Source organism: Microtus oregoni, unplaced genomic scaffold (assembly GCF_018167655.1).
Source record: "Microtus oregoni isolate MIOR12 unplaced genomic scaffold, Mior012 000117F_ref0000505, whole genome shotgun sequence".
In the NCBI taxonomy this organism is placed as follows: domain Eukaryota; kingdom Metazoa; phylum Chordata; class Mammalia; order Rodentia; family Cricetidae; genus Microtus; species Microtus oregoni.
This window is the reverse complement of record NW_024544746.1, coordinates 355,298-373,825: the sequence shown is the minus strand read 5'-3', so window position 1 is coordinate 373,825 and position 18,528 is coordinate 355,298. Positions and strand designations below refer to the sequence as shown.

The 18,528-nt window shown below is 39.9% G+C and overlaps 1 protein-coding gene across 1 annotated transcript in view; it reads right to left on the bottom strand.

The window, feature by feature from the left end:
• Positions 1-18,528, bottom strand: part of LOC121444075 (zinc finger protein 120-like) — a 38,547-nt gene that overhangs the window by 4,008 nt on the left and 16,011 nt on the right. The window lies entirely within an intron of this gene.

Here is an 18,528-nt window from a genome sequence, read left to right as displayed (position 1 = left end):
CAGATCAAGAGTACAGAGTACAGATAAGAGAAACTGTATGAAAGATTAATTCCTACCTACAAAAAGAAAAATAAGATGAAAAAGCCAGATGTATTGAATCATACCTCTAATCCTTGTACTCAGAAGGCAGAGGCATGTATATCTATCTTCCTCTGAGTTGAATACCAGCCTAGTCTATGCAATAACTTCTAGGACAGCAAGAAATACATATTAAATATCTGTTTCACATGAAAAATATCAAACAAATATAAAAGAAATAACTCATAGGTTTTGCTGAAGTTTCTACAAAGAGTTATGCATTCACTTGAACTCTTTATTCATCTACCAGAAACCTGAAGTGTCCCAATTTTAACTGCAATGTAAATAACATTTTACTAAAAGCACTGTGTGTTTAAAGTTACAAATTGACAAATGAAAACAATAGCAATTAATATGCTGATTATAAATAATCAACACAGAGCAGGAAAGATAGATCAACAGTAAATAGTCCTCCTGGTCTTGCATACAGGTGGGCTCAAGGACTTACATGGGGGATCATAACTATGCATTGTTCCCAGCATAGGGTTTCTAATACCATCTTTTGATCAATGTAAAGACCAGGTACTCACATGGTGCATATCCATGCATACAGGTAAAATACGTAGAGGTAGGCAGAGTAGACAGGATTGAATTCTGGAAGGAAGAAGGCAGAGTCAGAGTACCACCATGGAGGTGCCAATATCAGACATGCTGCATATTTCCGGGTAAGCCACAACCTTGTGGTGATATCCAGATTACTAGAAATGGGTTAAATCAATATATGAGAGTTAGCCAATAAGAGGCTACAGATAATGAACCAGGTAGTGTTTAAATTAATACAGCTTCTGTGTGATTATTTTGGGTGTAAGCTAGCCAGGACGACAAGCAATCCCATCTTCGTCACCAAGAAGGGAACAAAGGGCCACCCTCCTCCTACTACAAAAATATTCTTTTTAAAATAAAAATTCAAAACAAACAAAACAGGCAGGAAGAAGTTTATGCACCTGCAATCCAATGACTCAGAAGGCACAGGCAGTATTAATGTCATGAATACATGCCATTCTGGGAAACATAATGAAACCTTCTGACAAATTTTAAAATTCAAGATATGGGTGAAACTCAGTACAATAGCATACGCTTGATAGGAACCATCATACAACAATATTAAAAAAAAAAGCCAGGAATGCTGGCCCACTTTTAATCCCAGCACTTGGGAGTCAGAGTCAAAAGATCTCTGAGTTTGAAGCCAGCCTGGTATATAGAGCTACTTTCAGGACAGCTAGGGCTACAAAGACAAACCTTGTCTCCAAAAATAAACTAACAAAAATGAAAACAGTGGGCTATTAAACCACCTAGGCACTAATTCTACTGAATCTTGTGTGATTTAATGTTAGAATTTATGATGGTGGGGAAGTTATGACAGCAAAAGAAGAAAGCTGACTGATTAGTTTCAACCACAACATGGTAGGCACAAAGAACAGGAAATGGGTTGAGGCTACAGAAACTCATATTGTGGGATTCCCTTCTGTATGCTGTGATTATCATTGGTTAATACAGGAACTGCTTTGGGCTTAAGCAGAGCTATGGGAAAGAACTTAGCTAGGTGGGGAAAACGAAACTGAATGCTAGGAGAAAGAAGGTGGAGTCAGAGAGAAGACATGGAGCCCCTCCAGAGACAGATGCTGAGATCTTTACGTAAGCCACAGTCACATAGCAATAAACAGATTAATAGAAATTGGTTAAATTAATATGTAACTGTTAGCCAGTAAGAAGCTAGAGCTAATGGGCAAAGCAGTGATTTATTAATACAGTTTCTGTGTGATTATTTCAGGGCTGAGCAGTTGGGAACTAACAAGTGGCTTCCCACAACAAACTGGTGCTTGTGTGGCCAACTAAAATCTACTTAAAATCTTAGAGGGCTTGGAAAAGGATTCTAGACACTAAAAAAATAAAGTTTAGCCACATTTATTTCCCCAAATGGGGTTTTCTTACTAGTGACATGCTGCGGTTCCTTTAAGAGAGTTTTTTCTGATTTAGAGATAGCAGGAAAAAACCTGCACCATTTTGAAATGCCGGCTTTCTGGACTGTGCGGCCACCATGAACTCTGACTTTCTGGAGGACCAGCTATGGGATCTGTGAGCAGATTGCTACTGGCAACTTAGATCCCCTATATGCCTGAAAATGGGGCAATGTACATGGCTCTCAGAGGCAGCAAGCATGCCTCTGCCATGTTGGACTGGGTGGAGTGAGCAGGCAGGCCGTATTTACTCTACCAATGGCACAGCTTAAGTTCCAAAGTGCTTAGCATTTTAAGAAGTGCTCCTAAACAGTAAAGAATTACAGACACACAATAGGACAGATTCATACATAAAAGACCTCTAAATGAGACATGGTGTGTTTAAAAAATGTACATAGGCTTGGGAGAGAGAAGAAAAATATAGAAAGTTATAAAAAGAAGTAAATGGTTTATAAAAATGAAACAAAGTCTTTAAAGAAACAGAATATAGACAATCATAAATTAAAGGAGTAAATATAATAAAATAAATATTAAAAAGTAATAGAATAAAATAATAAGCCACATAAACATGGACTATATACAGAGTCTCTGGATTATGTATATTATTGTGTTTTCTTTAATTTTTTTGGCTGTAAAGGAGCTAAGTAACCAACATATATATTTTAAAGGTATCATGTCTTCAGGATTTGGGTCTAAGGATTTGTTGCTTTGCAAAAGAGGTTCTCCTTTTTTTTCCACAAAGGATGAGAACCTGTGGAATCCCTCCAGACTAATGTGGTTTGATGAAGCAAGACCACCCAAAAGGTCACTATGAACACACCCAAAAATTACTTCACCAAATAAAGAGCAGGAAGCAGTTTGGAGAGAACTATGCCCATATTCCCAAATACTGTTCATAAATGTTTGTTTACATTTAAAAGGGAATATGCTATAGAGATTTGCATTGGTATGGATCTTGGTTTATTGATACTAATTTAAGGTCAATTTTATTATATGCATTTCTGCTCTTGATTAAGGCATTGTGTTTGTCTAGCTCATTTAAAAATGTAATGTATAATTAAAATATAGGTAAATAGAGAGTCATCTATAATAGTAATAGTAGCATATTAGTTAGATTTTCTCGATGTATAGAAATGTATTTCAGATAGATAGGGATTCTTCAAATCTTACAGAGACTTTCAGAATATGACCTTTAAAATGTTTTAAGAGCTTAAGACTTTTCATGACAATGAGACACATCTGCTCCTGGCAGCACCAATCTACTTCAAGAGGATAATCAGCATCGAAGAGGCTCCTTATGGAGTTTGTTAGCCATTGGGGCAAGAAACTGCTCTAGGATGGACTGCTTGATGAACTAGACATGCAGGACTCACAGGGTTCCTGATTCATGAAAGCATCTGCCAGACATTCTGCAGGACACAGAAGAAGGCAACTGATGGACTTTTCCATTGCAAGGCAGAACAGGTCTTCAAATTTCCTACTTTATGAAAAAGTCTGCTTGATAGTATGGACCTGTGAGCTGAAGATTGGATGCCCCCAACAACACAGAAGAACTTTGGGTGACTACAGGCAACAAGATGTCTTTGTCATTTCTAGAGTTTTGGAAGTTGCTTACAATATACTTCCTGTTTACCTAGGTAATATTATATCCTTCTGGAGTCTCTGATGGAGTTGAAGAATTGGGAGGTGATATGGAATTCCTCTCTCTATGCTGTGATTATCATTGTTTAATAAGGGAACTGTTTTGGACCTATAGCAGAGCTATAGGGCAGAACTTAGGTGGGGGGGGGTAACTAAACTGAATGCTGGGAGGAAGAATGCGGAGTCAGAAAGAAGTTATGTAGCCTTGCCAGAGACAGATTCTGGGAACTTTAGCTGGTAAACCACAGCCACATAGTGCTATACAGATTAATAGAAATGGGTTAAATTAAAATGTAAGAGTTAGCCTTAAATAAGAAGCTAAAGCTAAAAGGCCAAGCAGTGATTTAATTAATACAGTTTCTGTTTGATTATTTCAGGGCTGAGCAGCTGGGAACAAACAAGTAGCCCTCTTTACTACATCATATCACAGCCCCAATGAAAGATTCCATCCAGAGAGGCTCCTCCTACTAATAATTTCACAAGCAATCAAATGAAAGTTACCAAGAAGAGGCACATGTTAAAATACATCTTCTTATCTGGGAGGTTTTCATTCAATCAATTAAATTCTATCCTGGGTCACTAGAGGCTTATAGTCATCCAAGAAGAAAATTAATTTAGTCATTTCAATGATACTCATAGTCTGCAATAGCCCCTACACTTTTCAAATGTTAAAAGTCTCTTCTGATGCTCAAAACAATCACTTGACAGTGACTTGTGGACAGAGGTTTCTGTCCCACCTGGTCCCAGTCATTCAATCCCAAAGAAACACACAGAGGTCTACATTAATTATAAACTGGTTGGCCTATTAGCTCAGGCTTTTTATTAACTAATTCTCACATCTTACATGGTTAGCCACATGGTTTGGTACCTTTTATCAGTGAGGCATTCTCATCTTGTTTCCTCTATGTCTGGGTGATGACTGCAGACTCAGCCTTTCCTCTTCCCAGAATTCACCTGTTCTCGTCACCCCACATATCCTTCCTGCCTGGTTACTGGTAATCAGCATTTTATTAAACTAATACAAGTGACAAATCTTTGCAAGGTACAAGACCAGTGTCCCACAGCAAATAACATCTTGTAAAAATCAGAAAACAAGTTACATCTTTCCAACATACAATGGTATAGAATATAGAATACTATTTACATTCCAAAATAGAGAAATGGAGACATAGTGAGAGAAGATTGAACCAAGGCAGGACTGAAGCAGAGCAGGACAAATATCAAATCCTGTAGCTCTGTCTCAGATACACAAGGCTTCAGTTTCAAAGGGCTTAGACGGCCCTATCCCTGCATCTATTTTTCATTTTTTTTTTGTTTTTTTGAGACAGGGTTTTCCTGTAGCTTTAGAGCCTGTCCTGGAACTAGCTCTTGTAGACCAGGCTGACCTCAAACTCATAGAGATCTACCTGCTCTGCCTCCCGAGTGCTGGGATTAAAGGCATGTACCACTACCACCCAGCCCTGCATCTTTTCATATATCTCTGTGGTTAATTTCACTCCCTATATTCAGCTAGTTCTCCACAGAAGATGTTTTATAGTTTAGGCATCTCAATATCTTGTGGTATCAAAATGCAACCTAGGCTGTATCAAAATACAACCCTGGCTGTTGTGGAATATTATTGTAAGATGTGTTATATTTGTTTATGTTGTGAAACAATTGTTTCAATGATACAAATATGTGTTGCATTCTTTTATGTTGCATGTGTATAATTCTGTGAAGCTATGATACTGGGCTGGTCTAAAATACCTATTTGGCCTAATGAACAGTCAGTAGCTTGGTAGAAAAGTATAAGTAGGGCTGGCAAGCAGAAAGAATAAACAGGAGGAGAAATCTTGGAGGAAAAAAAGGAAGGATGACCAAGAAAAGGGGAGAAAAGCATGGGCCAGCGACTCAGATGCACAGCAAGCCACAGAATAAGAAGTAAATAAAATTTATACAGAATAGAGAAAGATAAAAACCCAGAGGCAAAAGGTAGATGGGACAATTAGTTTAGAAACGCTGGCTAGAAATAAGACAACCTAAGACCAGAAATTTATAATAATAATTATAATAATAATAATAAGCCTCAGTGTATGTCACTTTTTGAGAGCTGGGTGGCAGACTTCCAAAAGAGTAAAAACAAAAACAACAGGTTTTGTCCTCATAGCTTCATGGTATGAACTCTCACAATCTCTTCACTGGGTTTCTGTCTCTGCCAAACATGGATGCCAGTAACAATGCTGAATTGTAACCACAAACTAAAAACCCAGTACCCTAAATTTTGATTCTTTCTTGTTTCCAGGACCAGCACATGATGAGTGGTACTGAAAAGCTTAACTTCTTAATTGACAGACACTAACACACTTGGACCACAGGCGTAGCAGATTTTGTATGAAATTGCTTCCTGGGATTAGGAATCACTTTGCTTACTCCTTACATAAATTGAAGATTTATGTGGATGGAGTCTTACTCCTGGAGCACCTTGCTAGACTTCCATTCCATGGCAAGGGCCTATCTATAATAGTAATAAATCCTTGAAAATCCCTGCTTCTTTCAGTAATTGGTTGCCATCCTGAACTACCTTTTCATTTTCATTTATTTCAGCCCCACGTGTTTTCTTTTTACTGTAGACCTGAATGAATCATCAGTAATAACCATCCAACAGATCCAATATTTTATTTAAGGAATCAGCCCATTTTTTTAAATTGTGCTTTACTAAATTTCCAGGTAATAGAAAGATTTTGGAGCCAAAATATCACACAAATGACCTCTAACTTAATCTGTTATGGAGTCTATAATTTCCAACTGAAATCCTATGATCTCAGTCTCTACTTTCTGGCATTCTTCTTAACATTTCTGTCTTCCTGGTCCTATAAGAACAGCCAATTTAGTTCTGTGTACTACTTTCTATATTTTTTTCACCACCTAAAGTCTAGATATCTTCTACACACTTTCAAGAGGCATCATTCCCAGGTTCTGCCTAGTAACAATATTACTTTTGGTTTTCCATTTCTTTGTCCTAACTTGCATTTATGTTGCTCTGATTAAATCCTCTAACCAAAACCAGCTCAGACAATGAGTGGGGTAATATGACTTCATCATTTTCAGAGCTTAGGATAGAAAATCAAGTTAATAGTTGAATGCAAAAATCCATGGACAAAGATTTTTTCCTGACTTTCGCTCTTGCCTAGTCAGTCACTCTTCATTCATGCTAAGATAGCTCCCTTTTGAAGCCCAAGCCCACTTTCTTAGGGATATTGCCACCCTCATTGGAGGAGCCTTCCCACGTCAATCATCAACACAATCTCTCCCAGATACAGCAGTCTATGGCTTTTATGAACCACACCACTCTGAACACAGTTGAGCAAATGTCCTTGTGGTAGGATCTTATGTCCAAGAGTGGTATAGCTGGGTCTTGAGGTGAATTTACTCACAACTTCCTGAGGACTGCATGTTGATTTCCACATTGGCTGTACAGGTTTGCACTTGTACAATGAATCCCCTTGCTACATGTCCTTGCCAGCATTAGCTGCCCCTTAATTTATGGAGCTTAACAAATCGAACAGGTGTAAAATAAAATCTCAAAGTAGTTTTGATATTCATTTTCCTGATGGTTAAAGATGTTGAACATGTCTTCAAGTGTTTCTCAGTCACTTTAGATTCTTTTACTGAGAATTCTGTTTAGAGGTGTTCCCCATTATAGTTGGATTATTTGCTTTGTTGTTGTCTAGTTTCTTGAATTCTTTAATATCCTAGGTGAGGAAACCCAGAATCACATAGAAAAATATGATATTTACTCACTTATAGGTGAATATTAGCAGTTAAGTAAAGTATAATCACAGTAATCACAGTTAATCGCAGTACAATCCACAGACACAGAGAGGCTAAGTAACAACAGCTCTAGGGGAGATGCATGGATCTCCCTTGTAGGCAGAAATAGAACAGATCTTGTAGGTATACTGGAGGCAGGGGGGATGGGAAGAGGAAGGATCAGGTGAGCAAGGAAGGGAGAGATGGGGAGAAGACAGGGAAAGATGATGGGAATAGAGGAGATTTTAACAGGGGATGTGGAAACTGTAGTGAAAACATTCTGGAAACTATAAAGGTGACCCTAGTGACTGTTCCTAGTAATCAAGAATATGGAGGTTGAACTAGCCATCTTCTGTAACCACATAAAGCTCCCAGTGGGACTGGGACACCAAGCCAGCCACAAAATATTCAACCCACTTGTACCACCTGCAAGATATGCTGGGGCACTGGTGACTCTGAGATTTCTTAATGGCCAATAGATGACTGGTCTAACTTGAAGCTCATACTGTGAGAGGAAACCCATAACTGACATTGCCTAGATGGCCAGGAACCAGAACTTGAATGGCTCAGAGAACAGGGGTAGAACCAAATAACAGCTGACCAAGAAATGATATCAATAAAATGATTCTTAACTATTTCTTGCTATAATCATAGGTTGATACCTGGCCTACTTGTTATTAAGAGGCTTCATCCAGGGGCTGATGGAAGCCCATCAGAGATCCTTACCCAAACATAAGCTTGAGCTGTATTGATCTTGTAGAAGGAGGGAGTGAGGATTGTAGCATTCAGTGGTTGAGGAAATCAGGAGAACATGTCCCACACAATCAACTACATAGGGCATATAGTGGCTCAAAGAAAACTGATGTAGCAATCATAGAGTCTTCATGGCTCTGTGCCAGGTCCTCTGCATACATGCTATAGTTTAGCTTGGGGTGTTTGTGAAACTCCTAACTGTAGGAGTCATGGCATCTCTGACTCTTTTGTCTGTTCTTAGGACCCTTTTCCTTCTATTGCATTGGCCTTGTCTAGCCTTGAAATAAGAGTCTGTGCCTAGTCTTATTGCACCTTGGTATGATTTATTTTGTTGATTTCCCTGGGAGGTCCGCTCTTTTTTTTTTTTTTTGAAGGAAAAAGGAAGCAGTGGAGCTGGGACAATGGGATTTGGTGGGGGAGGAACTGGAATGAGTAGAGGAGGGTGAGAATTGAATCAGGATATATAGAATGAGAGAAGAATAAATACAAATAAAAATAAAATGCATTTAGTGTAAGTTCAATGATCCTTATAATCTGTAGCAGCCCAAACATCACAAATGTCCAAAGTCTCTTCTGACATTTTAGACAATCTCTTGACTGTCACATGTTGTAAAATAAAAAAATAAAGATTTACAACATATAATGGCACAGGGCATATTCCCATTCATAAAAACAGGAATGTGACTGTGTTACACCTCCCATCTTAGGCAGACTCATGTGTATGTCACACCAGTGAGAACAGATAGGCAGACCACAAACCCATGAAATTTCCACACTCCCTACATTCCCACAGAAATGATCTTTCAGCAACCCTACAGCTGCTACCCCCAAAACCATGTACCCACACCTATGTCAGATGCATAGCCTCTGCTCAAGTGCAGGCCACATCAGCCAAAAAAAAACAGGTAGGAAAACAGAGGTAAAGACTCTCTGCTGGACCAGAACATATGAAAGTCACCAGAAATTCACATGGGTTTATCTGTGCACCTCCTCCATTCTTTTAATAATCCCACAACACTATCCCCAATCCCACTTCCCTCCTCTTCTCTTTGTTGTAGCCTTGAACTTCAACTATCTGCAAGAAGTCTATGTAGGCCACCTTCCAACTGACCTTCCTCAGTCTCTCAGTCCCCATCAACACTATCTCCAAATTCTCTACGGTCTCCTTTCCTTTCATGCCCAAACATGGGTGGACACCATTTGTAAGATTTCCAGCTCTAACTTGGGATGAGAGCACCTGCTCAACCATAGGCCACATAAAGCAGAAAATTAGAAAGCAAATAGAAACCAAGCAAAAAAATACCCATGCAACAAAGACAAACTGAGAGATGAGTACCTAGATCCACAAATTCCTAAAACCCAGATACTTGGACACCAACATAAAAACACAATCAGCGCCCTTTGTTCGCGAGCTAACCAAGCAGCGCGGAGTTTCGATCTGGGCACCAAGTGAAACATCATTGTGGTGAGTGAGTGCTGCGGCAGCTGGGAACATACCTCAGCCCGCCCACACTTCCAGGCCATCCTACAGGGGCTATACTGCCCAAACCGCCTCTCTATTTCTATCCCATTCAGCTTACATCCAGATCCCCACACCCCCTCTGTCTCCCTCCCTCTCTCCCTCCTTTGGGGCATAGCGCCTCCCTGCCCAGCCTGCTAGGACGCTGGGACCGAATCCGACCCGGGAGGACAAAGGGGTGGCCGGTAGCTCCTTTGTTCCCATAGCCTGCCCGCAGCCAGCGAGCAGGGTGGGCCCTTTGTTCGCGAGCTAACCAAGCAGCGTGGAGTTTCGATCTGGGCACCAAGTGAAACATTATTGTGGTGAGTGAGTGCTGCGGCAGGTGGGAACATACCTCAGCCCGCCCACACTTCCAGGCCATCCTACAGGGGCTATACTGCCCAAACTGCCTCTCTATTTCTATCCCATTCAGCTTACATCCAGATCCCCACACCCCCTGTCTCCCTCCCTCTCTCCCTCCTTTGGGGCATAGCGCCTCCCTGCCCAGCCTGCTAGGACGCTGGGACCGAATCCGACCCGGGAGGACAAAGGGGTGGCCGGTAGCTCCTTTGTTCCCATAGCCTGCCCTCAGCCAGCGAGCAGGGTGGGCCCTTTGTTCGCGAGCTAACCAAGCAGCACGGAGTTTCGATCTGGGCACCGAGTGAAACATCATTGTGGAGAAACATCTCTGGGTAGTGACATCACTGGGAAGGTACATCAGTGGGCAAGAAGACCTGATCCTGTAAAAGAAGATCCAAAGGGGAGTATTGGGAGGAAGAGATGGGCAGACGCCAATGCAGGAATTCTCCCAACAATCTGAAAAACAACACGAAACCACCAGAAGCCAGTGACCCCACAACAGGAGGACATGAATACCTTAACCAAGAAGAAGTAGAAAAAACTGACTTCATGAAAGTGATTGACACCCTTAAACAGCATATATAAAACGCCCTTATGGAAATGGATGAGAAGTATAATAGAAAGTTCGAGGAATTGAGTAAATCAGTGAATGATACCCTAGGAAACCAAGGAAAAACAATCAAGCAGATAAAGGAAACAGTTAAGGACTTGAAAACTGAAATGGAGGCAAAGAAGAAAACACAAACAGAGGGCCGGCTGGACATGGAAAATCTAGGTAAACGAATAGAGACTACAGAATCAAGTATAACCAGCAGAATACAAGAGATAGAAGAAAGAATCTCAGATTCTGAGGATAACATAGAGAAAATAAACACTCTGATCAAAGAAAACAGCAAGTCCAACAAACTCTCATCACAAAACATTCAGGAAATATGGGACACAATAAAAAGACCAAACCTAAGAATAATTGGAGTAGAAGAAGGAGAAGAAGTGCAGCTCAACGGTACAGAAAATATACTTAATAAAATTATAGAAGAAAACTTTCCCAAACTGAAGACAGATGTACCTATGAAGGTTCAAGAAGCATACAGAACACCAAATAGGCTGGATCAAAAGAAAACATCCCCTCGCCATATAATAATCAAAACACAAAATATACAGAATAAAGAAAGAATATTAAGAGCCGCAAAGGAAAAAGACCAAGTTACTTATAAAGGTAAACCTATCAGACTTACACCTGACTTCTCTATGGAAACCATGAAAGCCAGAAGGTCCTGGATAGATGTTCTCCAAAAACTAAGAGACCACGGATGCAAGCCCAGACTACTATATCCAGCCAAACTTTCATTCACTATAAATGGAGAAAACAAAATTTTCCAGGATAAAAACAAATTTAAACAAAACGTAGCCACAAATCCAGCCCTACAGAAAATAATAGAAGGAAAATCACTAACCAAGGAGTCCAACAATGACCACAATAACTCAGACATCTAGAGACTCTTCACCAGCGCAAATCAAAGAAGGAAAACACACAAACCCTACTACTAAAAAAGTGACCGGAGTTAACAACCACTGGTCATTAATATCACTTAATATCAATGGGCTCAACTCACCTATAAAAAGGCACAGGCTAAGAGATTGGATAAGAAAACAGGATCCATCATTCTGCTGTCTACAAGAAACACACCTCAACCACAAAGACAGGCACCTACTCAGAGTAAAGGGCTGGGAAAAGGCTTATCAAGCAAATGGACCTAAGAAACAAGCAGGTGTGGCCATACTAATTTCTAACAAAGTTGACTTCAAACTTAAATCAATCAGAAGAGATGGAGAGGGACATTTTATACTCATAACGGGAACAATTCATCAGGAGAAGTCTCAATCCTGAATATCTATGCCCCTAATATAAAAGCACCCACGTACGTAAAAGAAACATTATTAAAACTCAAGGTAGATATCAAACCGCACACACTAATAGTAGGAGACTTCAACACTCCTCTCTCACCAATGGACAGGTCAATCAGACAGAAACCTAACAGAGAAATTAGAGAATTAATGGAGGTAATGAAGCAAATGGACTTAACAGACATCTATAGATTATTCCACCCAAAGAGGAAAGAATATACCTTCTTCTCTGCAGCTCATGGAACCTTCTCGAAAATTGACCATATACTTGGTAACAAAGCTAACTTACACAGTTACAAAAAAATATTAGTAACCACCTGTGTCTTATCAGATCACCATGGATTAAAGTTAGAATTCAACAACAATGCTACCCCCAAAAAGCCTACAAACTCATGGAAACTGAACAGTCAACTACTGAACCATACCTGGATTAAGGAAGAAATTAAGAAAGAAATTAAAGTCTTCCTTGAATTCAATGAAAATAAACAACATACTCGAACTTATGGGACACTATGAAAGCAGTCCTGAGAGGAAAGTTCATAGCACTAAGTGCCCACCTAAAGAAAACAGAGAAAGCACATATTGAAGACTTAACAGCCCACTTGAAAGCTCTAGAAAAAAAAGAAGCAGACTCACCTAGGAGGAGTAGAAGACTGGAAATAATCAAATTGAGGGCTGAAATCAACAAAATAGAAACACAGAAAACAATCCAAAGAATCAATGAAACAAAAAGCTGGTTCCTGGAGAAAATCAACAAGATTGATAAACCCCTATCCAAACTAATCAAACGACAGAGAGAGAACACGCAAATTAATAAGATCAGAAATGAAAAGGGGGACATAACCACAGACACAGAGGAAATTCAGAGAGTCATTAGATCTTACTACAAAAGCCTGTATGCCACAAAACTGGAAAATGTAAAAGAAATGGACGCTTTTTTAGATAAATACCATTTACCAAAACTAAACCAGGACCAGGTGAACAATCTAAACAGACCTGTAAGTCGCGAAGAATTAGAAGCTATTATCAAAAACCTCCCTACCAAAAAAAGCCCAGGAACAGATGGTTTCAATGCAGAATTCTACCAGAACTTCCAAGAAGACCTAATACCTATACTCCTTAATGTATTTCACAATATAGAAACAGAAGGGTCATTACCAAATTCCTTTTATGAAGCCACAATTACTCTGATACCAAAACCACTCAAAGACTCAACCAGGAAAGAGAACTACAGGCCAATCTCACTCATGAATATCGACGCAAAAATCCTCAACAAAATACTGGCAAATCGAATCCAAGAACACATCCGAAAAATTATCCATTATGATCAAGTAGGCTTCATTCCTCAGATGCAGGGCTGGTTCAACATACGAAAATCTATCAATGTAATCCAGCATATAAATAAACTGAAAGAAAAAAACCATATGATCATTTCATTAGATGCTGAAAAAGCATTTGACAAAATTCAACATCCATTTATGTTAAAAGTCTTGGAGAGATTAGGGATACAAGGGTCATACCTAAATATAATAAAAGCTATATACAGCAAGCCGACAGCTAACATCAAATTAAACGGAGAGAAACTCAAAGCCATCCCACTTAACTCAGGAACACGGCAAGGCTGTCCACTCTCGCCATACCTCTTCAATATAGTGCTTGAAGTTCTAGCAATAGCAATAAGACAACATAATGGGATCAAGGGGATTCGAATTGGAAAGGAAGAAGTTAAACTTTCGTTATTTGCAGATGATATGATAGTGTACATAAGCGACCCCCAAAACTCCACCAAAGAACTTATACAGCTGATAAACAGCTTTAGTAATGTGGCAGGATACAAGATCAACTCCAAAAAATCAGTCACCCTCTTATACACAAAGGATATGGAAGCAGAGAGGGAAATCAGAGAAGCTTCACCATTCACGATAGCCAAAAACAGCATAAAATATCTAGGGGTAAATCTAACCAAGGAAGTGAAAGATCTATTTGACAAGAACTTTAAGGCATTGAAGAAAGAAATTGAAGAGGATACCAAAAAATGGATGGACCTCCCTTGCTCTTGGATTGGGAGGATCAACATAGTAAAAATGGCAATTCTACCTAAGGCAATTTATAGATTCAATGCAATCCCCATCAAGATCCCATCAAAATTCTTCACAGATCTGGAGAAGACAATAATCAACTTTATATGGAAAAACAAAAAACCCAGGATAGCCAAAACAATCCTATACAATAAAGGATCTTCTGGAGGCATTACCATCCCGGACTTCAAACTCTATTACAGAGCTACAGTAATGAAAACAGTGTGGTACTGGCATAAAAACAGAGAAGTCGACCAATGGAATCGTATAGAAGACCCGGATTTTATTCCACAAACCTATGAACACCTCATTTTCGATAAAGGAGCTAAAAGTATACAATGGAAGAAAGAAAGCATCTTCAACAAATGGTGCTGGCACAACTGGATGTCAACCTGTAGAAGAATGAAAATAGACCCATATCTCTCACCGTGCACAAAACTCAAGTCCAAATGGATTAAAGACCTCAATATCAGCCCGAACACACTGAACCTGATAGAAGAGAAAGTGGGAAATACCCTACAACAGATGGGCACAGGAGAGCGCTTCCTATGTATAACCCCAGAAGCACAGACATTAAGGGCAACATTGAATAAATGGGACCTACTTAAACTGAGAAGCTTCTGTAAAGCAAAGGACATGGTCACTAAGACACAAAGGCAACCTACTGACTGGGAGAAGATTTTCACCAACCCCACAACAGACAAAGGTCTGATCTCCAAAATATATAGAGAACTCAAGAAACTAGACTTTAAAATGCTAATTAACCCAATTAAAAAATGGGGCACTGAACTGAACAGAGAATTCACAACAGAAGAAGTTCAAATGGCCAAAAGACACTTAAGGTCGTGTTCAACTTCCTTAGCAATCAGGGAAATGCAAATCAAAACAACTTTGAGATATCATCTTACACCTGTCAGAATGGCTAAAGTCAAAAACACCAAGGATAACCTTTGCTGGAGAGGCTGTGGAGGAACGGGTACCCTCATCCATTGCTGGTGGGAATGCAATCTTGTGCAACCACTGTGGAAGTCAGTGTTTCGGTTTCTCAGGAAATTCGGGATCAACTTACCCCTGGACCCAGCAATACCACTCTTGGGAATATACCCAAGAGATGCTTTATCAAATGACAAAAGCATTTGTTCAACTATGTTCATAGCAGTATTATTTGTAATAGCCAGAACCTGGAAACAACCTAGATGCCCTTCAATGGAAGAATGGATGAAGAAAGTATGGAATATATACACACTAGAGTACTACGCTGCGGTAAAAAACAATGACTTCTCGAATTTTGCATGCAAATGGATGGAAATAGAAAACACTATCCTGAGTGAGGTGTCCCAGACCCAAAAAGATGAACATGGGATGTACTCACTCATAATTGGTTTCTAGCCATAAATAAGGATCACGGAGTCTACAAGAGGTGAACCTAAAGAAGCTAAGTAAGAAGGTGAACCCAAGGAAAAACATATAGTTGTCCTCTTGGCTAAGGGAAGTAGACCAAATTTCCAGGGAGAAAATGGGATCTTGGGGATGGGCTGGGATGGGGGTAAAGGGAGATGGGGAGAGAAAAGGTAGAAGGGAAGGAGGGGGGACCTGGGAAACAGGAGAATTGGGATAAAGGAAAGGTGGATAGGGGAGCACGGAACCACAATTCTTAGTTAAGGGAGCCAATTTAGGGTGGGCAAGAGACTTGACCCTAGAGGGGCTCCCTAGTGCCCAAGATGAGGTTCCCAGTTAGTTCCTTGGGCAGCTGAGGATTGGGAACCTGAAATGACCCTATCCTAGAGCAATACTGACGAATATCTTGCATATCATCATAGAATCTTCATCTGGTGATGGATAGAGATAGAGACAGAGACCCACACAGGAGCACTGGACTGAGCTCCCAAGGTCCCAAGGAGGAGCAGAAGGAGGGAGAACATGAGCAAAGAATTCGGGACCACGAGGCGTGCATCCACCCACTGAGACAGTGGAGCTGATCTACGGGGAGCTCACCAAGGCCAGCTGGACTGTGACCGAAAAAGCATGGGATAAAACCGGACTCTCTGAACATGGCGAACAATGAGGGCTGATGAGACACCAAGGACAATGGCAGGGGGTTTTGATCCTACTTAATGTGCTGGCTTTGTGGGAGCCTAGCCAGTTTGGATGTTCACCTACCTAGATATGGACGGAGGGGGGAGGACCTAGGACTTTCCACAGGGCAGGGAACCCGGACTGCTCTGTGGACTGGAGAGGGAGGGGGGGAAGGAGTGGGGGGAGGGGGAGAAGGGTGGGAGGAGGGGGAGAAGGGTGGGAGGAGGGGAAGGGAAATGGGAGGCTGGGAGGAGGTGGAAACTTGTTTTTTTGTTTATGTTTTTTTTCTTCTTTTCGCAATAAAAAAAAAAAAAACACAATCAGCAACAGCCAGAGCAATAAGTCACTACCAGATTCCAGGTATCCTACTGCTGCAAGCTCTGAATATTCCAATAGAGTTGAAGCACAATTAAGTTAAGACCAACTTTATGAAGATGACAGAAGTCCTTAAAGAAGTAAATGAATCCCTTTTTTAAAAAAGTAGAGAAAGGATAAATGAAGTATTGGAGAAAATTAATATATCCCTTAAAGAAAACCAAAAAGCAAATGAAGAAACAGTTGACAGAAATGAAGCTGTTCAAGACCTTAAAATAGAAATAGGAGCAATTAAAAAATATGAACTGAAATAATTATGAAAATGAAAATCTAAGTAATCAAATAAGACATAGAGAGGCATATTCACTAAAAGAATACAAGACATTGAACAGAGAATTTCAGACTTTAAAGGCATGATCAAAGAAATGGACATATTGATCAAAGAAAATGTTAAACCAAAAATTTCCTGAAACATAACATCCAGGAAATCTGAAACACTAGAAAAATACCAACCCTAATAATAACAGGAAATGGAGAAGTATCTTACCCCAAAAACACAGAAAATTCAAAAAAATTCATAGTCATAATCTTTTCTAACTAAAACGACACAGGAGAACGCAGGCCACAGAATCAACTAAGTAGGGCTCTTAGGAGCTCACAGAGGCTGAAATAGCAATCATGGAGCCTGTAGGAGTTTGCCCCAATTCCTCTATATATATGTTATCATTTGTAGCATGCTATTTTTGTGCAACTCCTAACAGTGGGAGTGGGGAATGTCTCTGACTCTTTTTCCTGCTCTTGGAACCCTTTTTCTCCTACTAGATTGACCCATGCAGTCTTTGATATGTGCCTAGTCTAATTTCAATTTGCTATGTATGGCTTTATTGATATCTCTTATGTGTCTGCTCTATTCTGAAGGGAAATGAAGATTGAGTGGATCTGGTGGAGAACAGAGTAGTGGAGAGGACTGAGAGAAATGGAGAATAGAAAAACTGAAGTTGGGATATATTATAAGAAAAGTGAAGTGTGATGTCTTTCTGTATAAGTGTTGCTTTTATTGGATAATGAATAAAGCTGCTTTGGCAAGGCAGAATATAGCCAGGTTGGAAGAGATATGAGTAGGCAGAATGTAAGAGAGGCCATGTAGCTGCCAAAGCAGAAAGACGCCCCAGAACCTTATCAGTAGGCCACAGCCTCGTGGTGACACAGAGATTAATAGACAAGGGTTAAGATGAAAGAGCAAGTTAATAAGAAGCCTGAGCTAGTAGGCCAAAGAGTGCTGTAATTAATATAGTTTCTGTGTGATTATTCAAGTCTGGGTGCCTGGGAAATGAATAAGCAGCCTGTGTTTACAAGAAGAATAAATTTTGAGAAGAGAGAGAGAGAAATCTGGACACAGTGAGGGAAGATTGGTTCATGGTAACACTAAAACTCAGTAGGGCAAACAACAAATCCTTTAGCTGTGCCTCAGATAGGTAGGGATCCGTTTTCAAAGAGCTTAGATAGTACTATTCATGAAAAATTATATATATATATATATATATATATATATGTACATATCTACCTCCTATATGTAGTTCTCCATGGCAGATATCTCATAGCTTGGGTATCACAACATCCTATCATCTAAAAATACAACTCTGTCTTCATCTTCACAACTTCATGCGATAAAGTTTCACAGTCTCCTCAGTGGGTTTCTGACTCTGCCAAACACAGATGGACAAAACCATGTTCAACTGAAACTAAAGAGGAAGAATTTATGACCTGTAAATTTTGCTTCTTTCTTTATTCCAGAAACAATACAACATGGGTCCCTCCACAACACACACAATTTGGCTTCTAAGTTGTTATGGATGCTACTATGCTTGGTTCAGAGTTCCAGCAGCTTCTGCATGAAGTTGCTTTATCAGATTAGGAATCAGGTTGCCTATTCCTTTGAGAAATTGAAGACTTAGATAGATGAAATCTTTCCCTAAGTTACCTTCCTAGGCTTCAAATAATAAGAAGGGCCTTCTCTTTAATGGTTCTAAACTTCTTGAAATTTTGTCCTCTTTTTCATGACAGGACTGCCATTTGA